At 37.9% G+C, this 16,004-nt stretch overlaps 1 pseudogene; it reads right to left on the minus strand.

Annotated features, from left to right (window-relative positions):
* Positions 1 to 1,173: 1,173 nt before the first annotated feature.
* LOC126696447 (U-box domain-containing protein 33-like) lies at positions 1,174 to 13,241 on the minus strand (annotated as a pseudogene).
* Between the last annotated feature and the right edge of the window lie 2,763 nt (positions 13,242 to 16,004).

Consider the following 16,004-nt stretch of genomic DNA (forward strand, 5'->3'; position numbering starts at 1 on the left):
GAGGCATGAGACTTGTCTGTTGAGTGGCGTGGGGTGGATGGACACATGGGGCCAGTGGAATATTTGAATTAGGGGAAGTAAATGCACATAGGATGTGTACTAATGCAACTAATAAACAATAATTTAATTAACTAATAATTAATTAAGGGAAGCAACTAATAAATAATAATTAATAATTTAATTAACCAATATATTATAAATAAAAGACAAACAAATTAAATTATGTTAGACTAAACAACAATTAATAATTTTATATTAATGAAACAACAATATAACAAATTATTAAATTGTGTAATTTATGCTTCTTAAGGAACACCCTGAAAAAATTTCCTAGAGTCGCCACTGATGCGTGGGGTACGTGAGCTCATGATGGTGTGCGAGGGATTTGATGATTGTGTGTGTGGGCATGTGAGGCACGTGTGCTGCAAGGTACTTCTACCAGTGTGTGTAGGTGTGTGCAAAAGAGTTTTGGGGTGTTTTTGGCAACGTTGATTTCTTCATTCTTCAATCTTTTGATTTGAGTGCGTTCTTACTCAAATCGATATGGTAGAGGGTGAAACAGCAACAAAAACACCGTTTGTGGCAATGCAGATGTGGAACGAATTTAGAAAGGAAGAAATTTTTCTAGAGCCTAAGCTCTGGTACCATGTTGAAACTGAATGTTATTGTTGGGAGAGAGCACATTAAGGAAATTCCAGTTAGGAGATTAATATAACATATAGAGACACTACTTGACCCAAAAGCTTAAGACAATGGGTATGAGCCCAATTATGTCATATTAACCACTCATTTTTCATATTAGTATCCAATGTGAGACTTCACTAACCAACTAACAATTCTACATGTGAATATTTCAACATATATATATATATATATATATATATATTAAGTGCCAAATGAAAGGCATATGAGCACACAGAATTCATTAATCGCCCAGCTAAAAACTTCAATAAGTTTACTGAGTCAATATCCATTTCATATAACTATGAATATTTGAAACAAGCTTTTGTTCTTTTTCTTTATCATTTTACAGTAAAATATTTCTTGCTTCCTTGCAAATTTTCATTCATGTGAAAACGTGGAAGCTTTAGGTTGAACCTTGTTGATCAGAAAAACAAAAACTATGTACAGAACAGTGTGTATAACTAATAAGAAAGAACATAATCTAGAATTTCAATGCTTTTTCTGCCACACCTGAATGGCAGAACGAAGAGCATGGTTGGGTAAAAGATTGAAGTGTTCAAGCTTAAGATTTGTCATTGGTGAAGTATCATGACCACTTTCCAGCCATTCTCTCAAAGCCTCTGCTTCATAAGTATAACCATCCGCTGCCACTTGTAGATCTTGCATGACTTCCTGCAAGTTTGCAAATAAAAGAAAGAGTAAAATGGCCTTATACCCCCTGTGGTTTGATGTAGTTTTGTTGAAACCTCTTGGATTTCCAATTCTTTCTATTCACTCTTTGTGGAACTTAATTGTCTACTTCACTTTTTGTTTGAATCATCAACTGAAGTTAGTCATATTAGATGCAACGGACCCGTACACTCACACATATTTCTCTCTAATTAAGTCCCTAGTGGGCCAGTGGTATCTAATTACTATCACATGACTAATTTTTATTATTGATCTTAACAGGAAGTGAACAGAATTAATTGATTAGAACAATTAGATACTATAGGATTTGTGATTAGACCACAGGGTCAGATATGTTTTATCCTAAAATAAATGACTTTTTTAAAAAGAAATAAATATTCCAATTAAATAGGCTTTTAGCATAAAGACTTTCCAAGAAGAAAAAGAGATTTCCAATCAAAGCTATACTCCTAATAGATGGGGACAGGCACATGCAGAAAAACCTTTTGCCAACGAGATAGTAACTACTTGAGAAACTTGTAAGTAATCATATTACAGGTAATAAGAAAGGGTTTCGGATGCTTAAAGAGTTGTATTGATTAGTGATTTATTATAGAATTAGTAGAAAATTATTACTATAGTGGGATGGAGGGAGATTAATTTATCAATTGAAAAACCAAAAAACTTACATGAGAGATGGGGCACACAAGATATGCAGGAGGTTTGAAATTCTCTTCAGATCCCAGGAAGGTTGAGGATGAGACTCCACATGTAGTGCTCATTGATTCAAGTACAGTCAAGACCTCTAACCCAAGGTCTGGACGGTTCTTTTGCTTTGGATTACAACACCTCAAAGCCAAGTAAGCCAACTGTTCAGCCTGCTTAAATGGCCAATCTCCAGCCAAAGGATCTAGGAGCTCTTTCAACTTACCAACATCTAATGCATATAGCACATCCTTTGTAATTCTTATGGCGGGCCTTCCAGTCAATAACTGCAATAATATGATTCCAAATGAATAAACATTTGACTTTAAAGTAAACTCCTGTTGAAAGGAACTTGGGATCCATGTATGCAAAAGTGCCTAGTGCTGTGTTCCTTGAACTTTGATCATGAGGTAAAAGATGACAAATACCAAAGTCACTTAGTTTGCTAACGAAGTTGGCATCAAGGAGGATATTGGCAGGAGTCAAATCACCGTGCATTATGCTGATAGGTTTGGAGGAATGAAGAAAGATGAGTACACGGCACAACACAGTGGCTATGCTTATTCGAGTTTTCCATGATAATTGGGCCATCTTGTCCTTGCATCTAAGTTGATCTCCAAGGCTTCCATTGGGGAGATACTCATAGATGAGAGCACAAGCTTCTTGGCAGGATCCAATTAGTGTGACAAGATTGGGATGCCTCAATTTACTCAATATATCAACCTGAAATACACCCAACTAGCATGAGTCAATGTGGATATAACTAGTGTGCAGATTTGGATTTTTTTTTAATAAAAAAAAATGTCTTTTAAGTTGTGAAAAATATAAAAGAGTAAATTAATTACGGTAATGGTATTGACATATGGATAAATCATGAAACACATAATTTAAGCCAAAAATTTAGATCAAACAAAATGTATGTCAGTCATTCAATAATCAATAATATTTACATTTATTTTGGGCATAGCCATCAATTTGGATCATCAAACGATATGAAACCTATTAAATGTGCCACACACACCAATTTGACCCTAGTACTGGAGATGTAAGAAAACCTGCAAGTAATTTACATTACTAATCATTTAGATTTTCAAGTCCTAAATAGATATATAGTCAATGCTCCCAATGACATATGAGTTAGAACAATTAATTCAACCAGTTCACATATAAATATGCAGGGCAGGAACCATCCTACCTCACGTTGTAATCCGAAGGGTTCTTGCAAACTATGACGGTGTAGCATCTTTATAGCCACCTGCATGTGATGCCAGACGCCGTTATAAATGCTCCTATATCTTCCTTGCCTAATTTTCAGAGATGGATCAAAGTTTTGAGTTGCTACCTTGATCTCCATATAAGAGAACTCAGAGAGGAAGTAAGGCATGTGTTTGCTTGATACCACTCCTTGTTTGCTTCTCAGCTCTTGAACTTCTTTTAGTGCATTACAATACTCTGTCTGCAACTCATCCCATTCCTTTTTGTAATTTTGTAACTGTTCCACAGCTAAGGCAATCCTCTGCTCCAAACCCTTTACTATCTTATCAGATTCTGCAATTTGGTTCTCAAATAATGAGTTTTTATCCAAGACAATTTGGAGTTCTTCCATGAATTCATTTCTCTGTTTCTTCATCTTTATAAGTTTTTCCTTTTCTTTTGCTAGTGCTTCCTCAATTTCTTTTCTTTTTTTCAACTCTTCATCATATAAGCTTTCTGACACCTTAGCTTGCAAATAGGCAATTTATGTAAGAATATGGAATTTTTCAAGTTCGTAATAGAAGAAATTCCATGCATAGAGCATTGGGATCTTGACCATCATCTCATCCTAAATATGATATATGGTTCAAGTGATTTAATTGTTATGTACAAGATCTGTACAATGACGAGAAAAGAAAATATGAATTTCATCTCAATAATGCTATTTTCTTCCTGAACTCTCTCTCTCTCTCTCTCCATATGTATATAATCCAAATGCATGGAAAAAGTTAAAAATTATATGCTAGTAACAAGAAATTTAACCTTTGGGTAGCCTCAATGGCATTTTTTGCAGCTTTTCCAAGCCTGGCTGCCTCCTGCAATGCTTCACACCTAGCGTTTTCAGCCTCTGCCATGGCTTGTTCAAGTCGAGCATAAAGAATATCATCTATTCTCCCATCCTGCTAGAATAAGTCAAACAATTTAAGTTTTCAGAGCTTTCCATATGATTTGGTCATTGAATCAACCAAATTGATTAGTGCTAGAGACAAAGGTAACATGCTAATTGTTAAGACCTAAAACCTGAAGTCTCAACACAATAAACAGACATGCGACATTGCTTAGACGTATATGCCCAACATATGGAAGTTATGCACATATCAATACACTGAGAAGGGATGAATGATTGAGATTCTCTTTGGACTCAGGAAGTGGCCCTAACTTTAATACATTCTCACCCAGCTCAGTCCTCACAGATGGAATCTGACCTATATCAACAACTTGATGTGATGGACATGCTGAATAATTTGAACCTGGTGGATAACTCCTTGAAAACTGAACCCATTCATTAGAACTTGCCAATACCACCGAGGGAGAAAACCTCAGTTCTGCTTCCTCCAAACGTTTCATTGCAGAAGGAATATGGGCTGGATTGATGGGTATTTGCCCATCATTTTGCCTCAAATATGATAATCTCAAGTCGGTTGATGCTCCAGCTCTAGTATTTCGACTTTCTTGCAACAATGAGGATCTAACATCTGCGACAGCTCCATTTAAGCTACCTTCCCTATATTGATATGGTACTCACATTAGCAATTATCTTTGCTTTAAGGCTTAGTTGAGTCAAATTAACTTGTGCTAGTAGCCATGCTTGTTGATATCATGGAAAATTTTCAAGAATTTTTAAAATATCAACAAGAAAAGAATCTCAAGCATATTGAAAAGAACTTTTTCAGTATAGCATTTCCCTCATTAATATCAATTCGGCATCTTGTAATCATAGATACCAATCATAAAGTTGTTAAAAAGTGTAAAAGTTTCTCTTTGTATTTCACCTATGTTTCCAATAATTAGCATGCACTAGCATAAAAAAAGAAAGAACAACAAAAATATCAATAAACCTGGTGTGGATGAGATGCCCCTTGCGGATGAACTTAATGTGACAGAAAATAGGTGCTTTTAGGCAGACATAGATGGCTTTCCTGGACTTAAGGTCCATCAATTTCTTGCAATGTTAATTAGCATGCACTTATGTTTCAATCATGTAATAATGAAGTGAGATTGACTTTTTTTTTTTTTGATAGGGAAAGAGTTGTAAATTTTCATTCAACGTGGGTAAGACCCAAGGAAATTACATTAGATTGAATCTGAGATACAATGGGAGGGGAAGTATCTTCCACCCATATTAAACAGTCCACAATGTCTTTAATGTGCCTAGCCATTAAATGAGCTGCTTTATTACGATCTCGTTGAGCAAAATTGCTTTCCATGATCTGAAGTTTGGCAGCCAGGTCTGAGCACCTGAGATGATTTGCTGGATTGGCAGGGGGTAGTGGTCCCTCGGTTGAGTGCATGGATTACCACCTGTGAGTCCTCTTCCACGATGACTTATCTGAGTCCTAGCTCCCATGCGAAGATGATCCCACATTCCAAAGCCTTGGCCTCTGCTTCCATTGCTCCAAGCGGATACGAAAGCATTTTAGAAAGCGCTCCCATGAGTTGCCTCTGTCATTACGGATCACGACCCCAAGGCCACACTGTCCTGCTTCGACGAACACCGTGGCATCAACATTTATTTTGTACCAGTCTGGGGGCGGAGGTTTCCAAAATTTGGGAGAGGTTATGGCTTGCCTGGGCATGGGGTGGCTTGCTACTTTCCAATACTCAGTCATGTATCGGTGGGCATCATTAATGATTCCCGAAGCAGTTTTTGAAGTGGCTCCCTGCCTAATATTGTTCCTATTGTTCCAAATGCCCCATGCCGTGGTAATGAGGATTTCCATGTCAGCATGGGAGTGATTTTCCTGGAATAGCCAGAGTATATCTATGAAATCACGAGGTTCCCATGACTGATTGGGTAGGTGAATCTTGAGGGTAGTCCATACCTCTTTGGCTAAGTTGCATTTCCACAAGACATGCCCTGTGGTTTCAACCTTCTCACACAGATCATAGTCCACCTCAATTGGAATGTGGCGGTCTCGAAGTCGGGTCTTCGTTGGAAGTATGTTCTTGCAAGCTTGCCAGGCGAAGTTTAGGATTTTGCTCGAGCATTTCAGTCCCCATGTCAACTTCCATAAGGCTTTCATTGCTGAGTTGTCTAAGCACTGTCCTTCAGCTTGGCTGTCAAGAAGCTTTTTGGACACGTGGTAAGCACAACGAACAGAGAAGGCCCTATTGGTGTTACGGCCCAGACTAGACGGCCCTAAGTGGGGAGGGAGCTAAGTGGGATGCCTAATATTACTTGGGCTTCATGTGGTAGGAAGGTACGGTGTATAGCATCCGCTTTCCACGCATGCAGCTCTTGGTCAATTAGGCATGAAACATAATCTCCATTACTCAGGGTCATTTGAGGGCTCACCACTTTGTAGGATGACGGGGTTGGCATCCATTTGTCTTCCTAGATTCGGACTTTCGCGCCATTGCCAATGTTCCATCGAGTGCCTTCAAGAATAACATCTTTCGCAGCCATAATACTCCGCCATAAAAAGGAGGGCCGTTTGCCAAGTTGCGCATCCAAAAATGTATCATTTGCAAAGTACTTGGCCTTGAAGACTTGGTGGAACAAGGAGTTTTGGTTCTGCATGAGGCGCCAGCCTTGTTTTGCCAAGAGAGCTAGGTTGAAAGCCTTTAAATCCCTAAAGCCCATGCCCCCTTCAACCTTCAGCTTGCAAAGCTTATCCCAAGCAATCCAAGGTATTTTCCTCTTTTCATTTTTCCCCCCCCACCAAAATCTACTAATCATGGAGCCAAGTTCTCTACATAGTGATTCTAGCAATTTGAAACAACTCATCGTATAGGTTGGAGCTGCTTGGGCGACGACTTTAATGAGTGTTTCTCGACCTGCATTTGAGAGAAGCTTCCCTTTCCATCCCGCTATCTTTTTCCCCACCTAGTCTTTTAGTTTGTTGAAAGCTTTATTTTTACCTTTGTCGATTAGAGAGGGGAGTCTTAAGTATTGGTCATGCTGCTTGATAATTTGGGCTCTAAAGGGGCTTTTGATGGAGTTTTAGATTTCCATGCTTGTGTTTTTGTTGAAAAATAGCGAAGTTTTTTCTCTGTTCATCTGCTGACCCGAGGCTGCCTCATAGTCTCTCAACACCTTCCAAACTTTGTTACACTCATTCATATTGGCCTTGCAGAATATTAAGCTGTTGTTCGCGAATAGGAGGTGCGAGATGGGTGGCGCTCCGCGGTAGACCGAGACACCTTTGATGTGACCTTGAAGTTCTTCCTTTTTAAGCATGGCCGAGAGTCCCTTGACACATAATAAAAATAGGTAGGGGGATATTGGATCGCCTCGCCAGATCCCCCTAGTTGGCCTGATCATTCCTCGTGGTTCACCATTTAGTAAAATCGAGTATGATATGGTTGTGACACACATCATTATCAAAGAAATCCAACGGTCATGGAAGCCAAGTTTCCTCATGATCCTTTCCAAGCATGGCCACTTAACTCTGTCAAAAGCCTTACTCATGTCGAGTTTGATGGCCATGAGACCATCCTTCCCCTTTCGCCTTTGGTTGATATGATGCATTGTTTCAAATGCCACCAATATGTTGTCTATGATCAACCTGTCAGAGAGAAAAGCACTTTGGGAGGTGGTAATGACATCAGGCAGAATTTGTTTTAAGCGGCTAGCGAAGACTTTTGAGATGATGCGGGAAAGAACATTACTGAGGCTAATGGGACGGTAGTCTGTGATTTTTTGTGGATTAAATTTTTTTGATATTAAGCATATGTGTGTGGCATTTATATTAGAGGGCATGATACCAGAGTTTAAAGTACTAAGAACACATTCTGTAACATTTGATTTGACAATATTCCAAAATTTCTGATAAAAGACAGGTGGCATACCGTTGGGTTTGGATTTGAGCGGGTGCATTTGTTGGAGAGCATCTCTGACTTCATCAGGGTGGAACTCACTGAGCAAAGCAGCATTCATTTCTGGTGTTACCTTTGGTTCAAGAGCTTCCTCTACTGCTGCGAAAGTGGATGGCATGCCTGATTGGAAAATGGATGTGTAATAGTCCAACACAATAGTCTCTATGTCCTCTACATTGTCTCTCCAGCAACCAAAGTCATCTTGTAGTCCCAAGATAGTGTTTTTTTGACGCCTCTAAGTTGCTATAGAGTGGAAAAACTTGGTGTTGTGGTCTCCTTCCTGCATCCATAGAACTCATGATCTCTAGTGCCACATGTCATTTTCCTTATCCATTAGCTCATTAATTTCTTTCCAAAGACGTTAAATATCCTTGGCATATTCATGTAGCATGTTGAGGGACTCAAGTTGTTGAAGTTTTTCCTGCCGATCCTTTAGTTGCTTATCAATGTGCCCAAAAACGTTTTTGTTCCACCATTGGAGCTGGTCCTAACAATTCTTTATTTTAGCTTGGATGGTGTGGTTCTCACTAGTAGTGCTAATCCCATTCCAAGCTAATTCCACAACTTCCTTGCATGCTGGGTCCCGTAGCCACATCGTTTCAAAACGAAACTGACACTTTCATTTCCAAGCTTTGCATCCATGGGTTAAGTGCAGCAGTAGGGAACAGTGGTCAGTGGTCGCCATGGATTGATGTTGCACCTTTGCTCACAAAATATGGCTCGCCATGCGGAGTTTGCCACCATTCTATCAAGGCAAATTAACGTACGTTGCTGCCTAAGTCTTTCGTTGCACCATGTGTAATTTGGGCCACCGAAGCCCAAGTCTTGGAGGTCACAAAAGTTAAGGACATCTTTGAATGCTATCATTTGATCAACACTCCTCTCTGCCCATCCACATTTTTCATCAGTGTGAGTAATCTCATTAAAGTCCCAAAAAACAACCCAAGGGAGTTCAAGTTGTGCATGTATATATTCTAGGAGCTTTTAGGATGTATGTCTCTTCTGCTAATCAAGGTGGCCATAGAAACCTGTGACCCTCCAATGTTGGCCGGTTACAGAATCAGGAATGATGACGTCAATGTGGGAGTTTGAATACTTATTGGTCTAAACAGTTGTGCCTTCTTTCCATAGGAGGGCGAGACCTCCACTCTTCCCATCACTCGGGACTATTATTCCTTGTGTGTAGTCTCGCTTTGTCTGAATCTTTGACATATATGCTATGTTGGCTTTTGTCTCCATAAGGAAGATCAAAAGGGGAGCTTTAACTTTCACCATTTTGGTGAGTGCAAGAACTGATTGAGAGTTCCCAGACCCTTAGCAGTTCCAGGATAAGATACTTATTGGGTTGGGCGGGGCTGCACCGTAGCCTTCGCCATATCACCAACCATGTTGTGTTTGTTTTCCCATGCAGTCTCAGTTGACTTCTTTCCTTTCTTTCGCTTTAAGGGGATGGTGTTTGGGTCAAGTTCCTGTAAGGGAGTTGGGCCATCTCTCTTTTGGGATCCTTTGTTAGTGGTAGGTGTTGAGCTTTGTATTTCACCACTTCTAGTAATACGCTTCCAAAATCTTCTCGTGGGCCCAGCCGAGTCATCAATCCAGCCCACTTCATCTTCAAATATCATAGGCGTAGGCCTAGTATTAATATCCCATTATAATCTTTGACTTTTTTCAGCTTTTTCTATTGCTTGCAGAATGTCATTTTCCATATCCTCGATTGCTGCCAATTTGTCTCTTGTCACTATCATTTAGCGTACTTCACTTGCTTCCAAGGTGCTTGACTTAGCTGGGTTTGAGGAGACATTACCTCCGGAGTTTACTTGCTTTTGGGAGAGTTCAGCTCTGGTAACATAACCTTCTCTAGGGTTTGGCTCATTGCTCCAAGCTAAGCTTTTAGCAGGTTCTAAAATGGGTAGCTTTGGCGTGACTTTTGGGTGGGACACAGGTGTGTTAGATGCTCCCCTGGGACTACCAACCATGCCACTCATGTGTGGTTCACCTACTCCAGTTGTCATGTGGGAGAGAGGGAGGCCATGGCTATCGTTCTGCTTGTAACGTTGCTGGTCTTCCGGCGTACGACTACTCTGGCCTTGTGCATCGTTGCTCCAGGAATCACCATATTGGTAAGCACCTTCGTTTATGGGAGTTGTTGTTCTCGTCGGAGGTGTGGGAGTTGGTTTGGGAGTACAGGGAGGGGCAGAGTGAGGGATAGTAGAGGAGTGTACAACTTATGGTTGTTGGAGGTTGCATATGGCGGCCCTAAGCCATGCGTCGTATTGTTGCTCGTCCTTTGATAGTGTGCTGCCACTTTCTGTCCAGAGCTTGCAACCCCTCTCATCGTGGTTTAGGGTGTCGCACCAATAATAGAATATTGGTAGGCGTTCATACTAAAAGGATATCCAGAGTGGTTCGGTCTCGCCCATGTTTACAAACCTACCTTGGTAGAGAGGTTGATCGATGTCAATGCGAACTCGGACCCGTATATAGCAACCATGACATTCACCATTCGCGGACACATTGACTTGTTCCACAGTGCCCAGTGTATTCCCTATGACCTCAGCGTTCTCTTTGGTCATTCATCGAAGAGGGAGGTTGTGGATTTGTACCCAGAAAGATGTATGAAGGAAGATTGCATCATTTGTGGATTCATCATCTTTTGGTTTGTACAACCTGATCAAGTATTTGTCAAAAGACTAGGGCCCTTGTGTGAGGATTTTCATCGGTGCGGTGTCATCGTCGAAGATGATCAGGATTGTGTTTGAGCCAAGGTCGCGAACCTTGAAGTTTTGAATAGAGTGCCACATGCTTTTAAGGGTTCGCACTAAGGCTTCCACATTAACATGACATTTTGTGAAGAGTTGAGCAACAAGGATCCTGCTATTGTTCACAATGTCAGGGGCAAGATTGACTGTTTGGGCTTCTTTCGTGTTCAGTGATAAGCTCGCACACTTCCCTGTGATGTCATCCATGTGAGGATATGGGTGAAAAGGAAGAAAAAGGAGGGAGGAGTGTTCCACCGATGTGGGGAAAGGGAGGCTACCTATACGAGATAGGTGCAAAGGTTTTCACCTTTGTAGGTTTCTCAGGAAGAGAGAGCCAACATGGGAAAAATTGGAGGACAGTGAGATTGACTTAAGAGATAGTATTTTAAGGTTTAGAAAAACTATCATAGAATCTGGTGAATGTCATACCATAGGGTACTTAATTGTCTTAAATAAAATGAAATAGAAAAAAAAAAAAGTTTCTAAAAAAGCAGTACTACCAATTTTTTATTTTGACTAAACTAGAAAGGGGCTTGGAAACACAATATTCACAAAATAAACATAACAACAATGATATAAATCTTTTATTGCAAAGGAAGTTAATCAACTATTGAATAAGACCAATTGACCAATTCTACCACTTACGAAGGATATCCTAAGGCCAGAACAAACTAGAGTATCTCTAGTTGCCTGGTACATTGTCTTATTCCTGACCATATTCTTAATTATCTCATTAAAGATTTAATTTCTCAGTCAAATATTTTAGTCGGTTACTATGATGGTCCTTTATATCTCCATGGTCAAATAATTTTCCTTAATATAACAATTCAGCCCGCAGCTTATCTGGTCAAGACTCATCACCTATGTATGATGAATGAACAAAACTTTGCACTATACAAAGCACATCTACCAGAATCATTCAATTTCTCTATTTCCCATGGTGAATGCCAATGGTACTAAAAGGGAATAAGATGTTTAGTACATTAAAAGAAAATTTCTTATTGATTTTTACTTTGAATAGTGCTTTTCGGCTGCTGCCCCCATACCAAGCTCCCTCATCCCATGCTGGAAGATGATTTCCACAATTCCCTCTTCAATGTTGTCCGTTTCAGTGTATAGTATATCTGCTCGCACCTACATTAGAAAGTCATCAATGCCAGAATAAATGAGAAAGTCCAGAAGATGTTCCAATTATCCAGTTTTGAAGGAGCTCTACAGATTTTAATACCATCACTGATCACCCCAATGTACTAACCAAATTTTAATACTTTATCTCTTATTATCTATAAGCATTGTAAACTGACCCCATTTTTGTTGACTTAGGCATAATATGCTACAGCTATAGAGCAGATGTCATGAGTTCAAATCATATCATATGATAAAAACAATGTTCTAAAGGATTTCCATGCTAAACATGTAGCTTTAGTTGTCTTATCTACTTTTTGAAAATCTTAGAAACAACTCAAAGACAAGTAATTGCTTATATGCTGGGGAGGAGGCAGAAGAAGGTACACTACCCCCATTTGGCGACAGATAGAAAGGTAATCAATTAGGGCCTTATTCATATTTTGTCTCTCAATTTCCCTGTATGCCCTCAATTCCTGTTCCTGCAGTGAGTTTGCTGGCCATCTTCCACCCACTGCAAACCAAGAAACAATAATAATAAATTCACCCAACTATATACTAAAAGGCATGTAAGAAATCTAGAAACAGTAAAGACAGAAAAGGAGTTTCCCATATATACCAAAACAAAACATCAGTCAACTTGGTAGATGTCAATAAATTGTTCAACCAAATTCATCATAAAATTAAATTGTGGGTTCAAGAATCAAAACTGCTTCCAAATCAATATAAAGTTCAGACGGACCAACCTCTTATAAGTTTTAACCAAATTTAATTCATCTTAACTATGGCCAACTTTTTCATCCACTTTTAGTTTTCATTGATAGCTCTAATCTGATTTTTCCTTCCCTTTCTCTCTCAAAACAATTACAAATACATGGAAAATCATAAAATGATGATCACAGAAAAAATCAACATCCATGTTTAATTTCCAATTAAAATATTACAAGATATTCATATACATGCACATTTATAGGCACTTTCTAAGGGGCGTGTTACACATGTCCTGATAATGGAGCATCTATATTATTGAGTACAAATATTTTTGCAAAATTTAATTGTAATATAAGTATGTGATGCCAACTTACTAAAGGGGATCATCTGTGCAGGTCGATGAACATGAATAATGCATTTATTTTTTCCTCCAGAGTTGTGTATTGCCTATAACAGGAGTGATTTGTGCTCTTTCACATTTTCTCCCACTGCAACATATAATATACCTTCCATCATGCAAAGTTATTAGAGGCAGAGAACTCTATCACTACCAAAGTCAATCTTGTTTCACTTTCCAAAGGGCACTTTAAAGTCTCTTTGAAATTCTCTCTCTTTCTCTACTGGTTTAGCTTAATCTCCCAATACCCGATTCAACTTTTAGTTTTTAAACAACATTACACATATTTTCACACACTTTTTCACCCACATGTATTTCCAAAAAATACAAACAACGTTACTAGAACAACATTACCAAACGGGCCCTTAACGGCAGATAGTTTTTCTCACAAGATACTATGAAACGATATTTCAAAGGAAAGTGAGGACCTTTAAAGTTGAAACCATGAAATGAGGAAGGTTTGCGTAAATCGATATCTTTACATGTATATGTAACACTAATGACTTTTTACTTTGTACAAGGTGGTCCCCAATTCATCAACTTTCTCTCTCATACAAAAAGTCTACTGCCATTTTTGGGTAAAGAAATTTTCAATAATTTTTTCTTTCAGTAAATTTAAGGGTATGTTTGATAACTGTTTTCTCCCATTATTTTCTGTTTCCAAAAACAATTTTCTATTTTTGAGACTAAAAAACTTGTTTGGCAACCCAAAATAGACAAAAAACAAAAACTGTTCTTAAAACTCAATTTGTGAAGGAAACTGAAAACATGCAAAAGATTGTTTTTAGTTTCTAATTTTCAAAAGTCAATGAAAACACCTATTAAATTTAATGAATTTGTCTCATTTAATGAGTTAGCATTAGAGTTTAAATTCTAGTCATAACATATTTTAGTATTTTATATTTTTTTCTTCAAAAAACTATCTTTTTAATTTAACTAACCAAACATGTTTTTGATTTTAAAAATACAAGAAAATTGTTTTTTCTTTATATTCCTAAAAATAAGTTTTTGAAAATAGAAAACAAAAACTGTTACCAAACATAACCTAAACTTCCACTTTTTTCTTGAAAGTGACAATTTTGATGTGACAAGAATGATAGAGACTGAAGCTTGTTAATTTTTTTATTTTTTATTTTTTGTTGGGAGAGTTTTTGCGTCTGCTCTTGATGATAGCTTTTTATCATCAGACCAAGACATTAATCAGTTTTTGGTGTAAGTGAGGATTGAATCCCAGGTATTTTATACAACCATTAGAGATTTTACTAATTGAGTTAACTGGAACCCACACTAAAACTTGTTAATTGATTGTGAAACAAAAGTGTATAAAAAAATAGATTACTCAGTTGGTGCAGATTGAAGAATGAGAATAAACACTTTCTTTATTGGAAGAAAATGAATATTGGTCCCATGAAGAAGCAGTGCGGTACTCTTAATTGTATGTCTTTGGTTGTAAATGTCAACCCTTTTATACCAAAAAAAAAAAAAAAGAGACTATCAATGTCAACCCAAATCTAAGCCTGGTTTCCTCAGAAAAAAAAGAAAGTCTGTGAAGTATGGACAAATTGGACACAAAACAATTCGCAACAAATTTTACACATTTCCTATATGTCCTGCCACTTCACGCATATGACCCTCCAAAAATAAAAGAAGGTTAAAAAATTCTTAGAGTAAAAATATTAATACCTACACAATAAGTTTTGCAATATTTTCATTAAGCTGTGATATATTTCAGTTTTTCAAAAAATAAATTGTATGCATCATGCATTGTGTGTGCACTGGGCAATAAGATGTGTACATTAACAATTTCCCGGACTAGTTATTGCATTGATGTGACAGAATATAACTCTTCCATATTTAGTGGTTGAGGTAGAAGTTTTGGCAGCAATAAGAGCTTTAGAATATTCTGTTGACATTGGAATTGATTCAATGGTCCTGGAGAGGGAGATTCGGAGATTGTTATTAATTCCCTAAGAGATGAGTCTACTTCAATGGCATCCTTTGGCTATATGATACAAGAAGCAAAAGTAAAAGCTTCGTCATAAAGGGAGATTCAGAGATTGTAATTAATTCCCTAAGAGATGAGTTTACTTCAATTTAGATTCAGACACTACAAAAAAAGGTTCTATAGCTGCGTTTTAAAAACACAGCTATAGCTCCTGAAAATGTGGCTATAGCATAATTCGGCCTATAGCCGCATTTTTAGCCGTGGCCTAAAACCTATAACTATAGGCTTGAGGGATTTATAGCCACGTTTTTACAAATGCGGCTATAGGCTAGAACCAATGGTGCAATCACAGTGCCTAAACTCAACTTTTATTATATATAAGATGATTTTATACATAAATATTTTATAAATAGTAATATTTTATATTTTATAAACTTAGCCCATAGCTGCGTTTTTTAAACGCGGCTATGGGTCCTCCTTTAAAATATATATATATATATATATATATATTTGGTTGGACCTATAGCCACGTTTATGAATGTGGCTATAGACTTAACCTATAGTCGCGTTTTAAAAATGCGGCTAAAATCACTTATAGCCGCATTTTGTAAAAACACGGCTATAGGTTAGCTATAGCCGCGTTTTTTCAAACGTGGCTATAGACTCGAGTGTTTTGTAGTGAGCGTTTGTTATTAATTCCCTAATAGATGAGTCTACTTCAATGGCATCTGTTGTTCATATGATACAAGAAAGCAAAAGTAAAAGCATAAGCTTTTAAGAATACTAGTCCAATTTTAAGAATACTAGTCTGATTTGAAAGGGGATATCCAATAGGATCCTACCCAAAATTTTCTTTTAGTTAAGTCGGCAATAAGAAGACCATTGTTAACACAGTTTTATTTGGCCCTTCATTGTTGTGGAAATTCTTGACGTTGAT

The sequence above is a fragment of the Quercus robur genome, chromosome 8, assembly GCF_932294415.1.
Source record: "Quercus robur chromosome 8, dhQueRobu3.1, whole genome shotgun sequence".
Lineage (NCBI taxonomy): Eukaryota > Viridiplantae > Streptophyta > Magnoliopsida > Fagales > Fagaceae > Quercus > Quercus robur.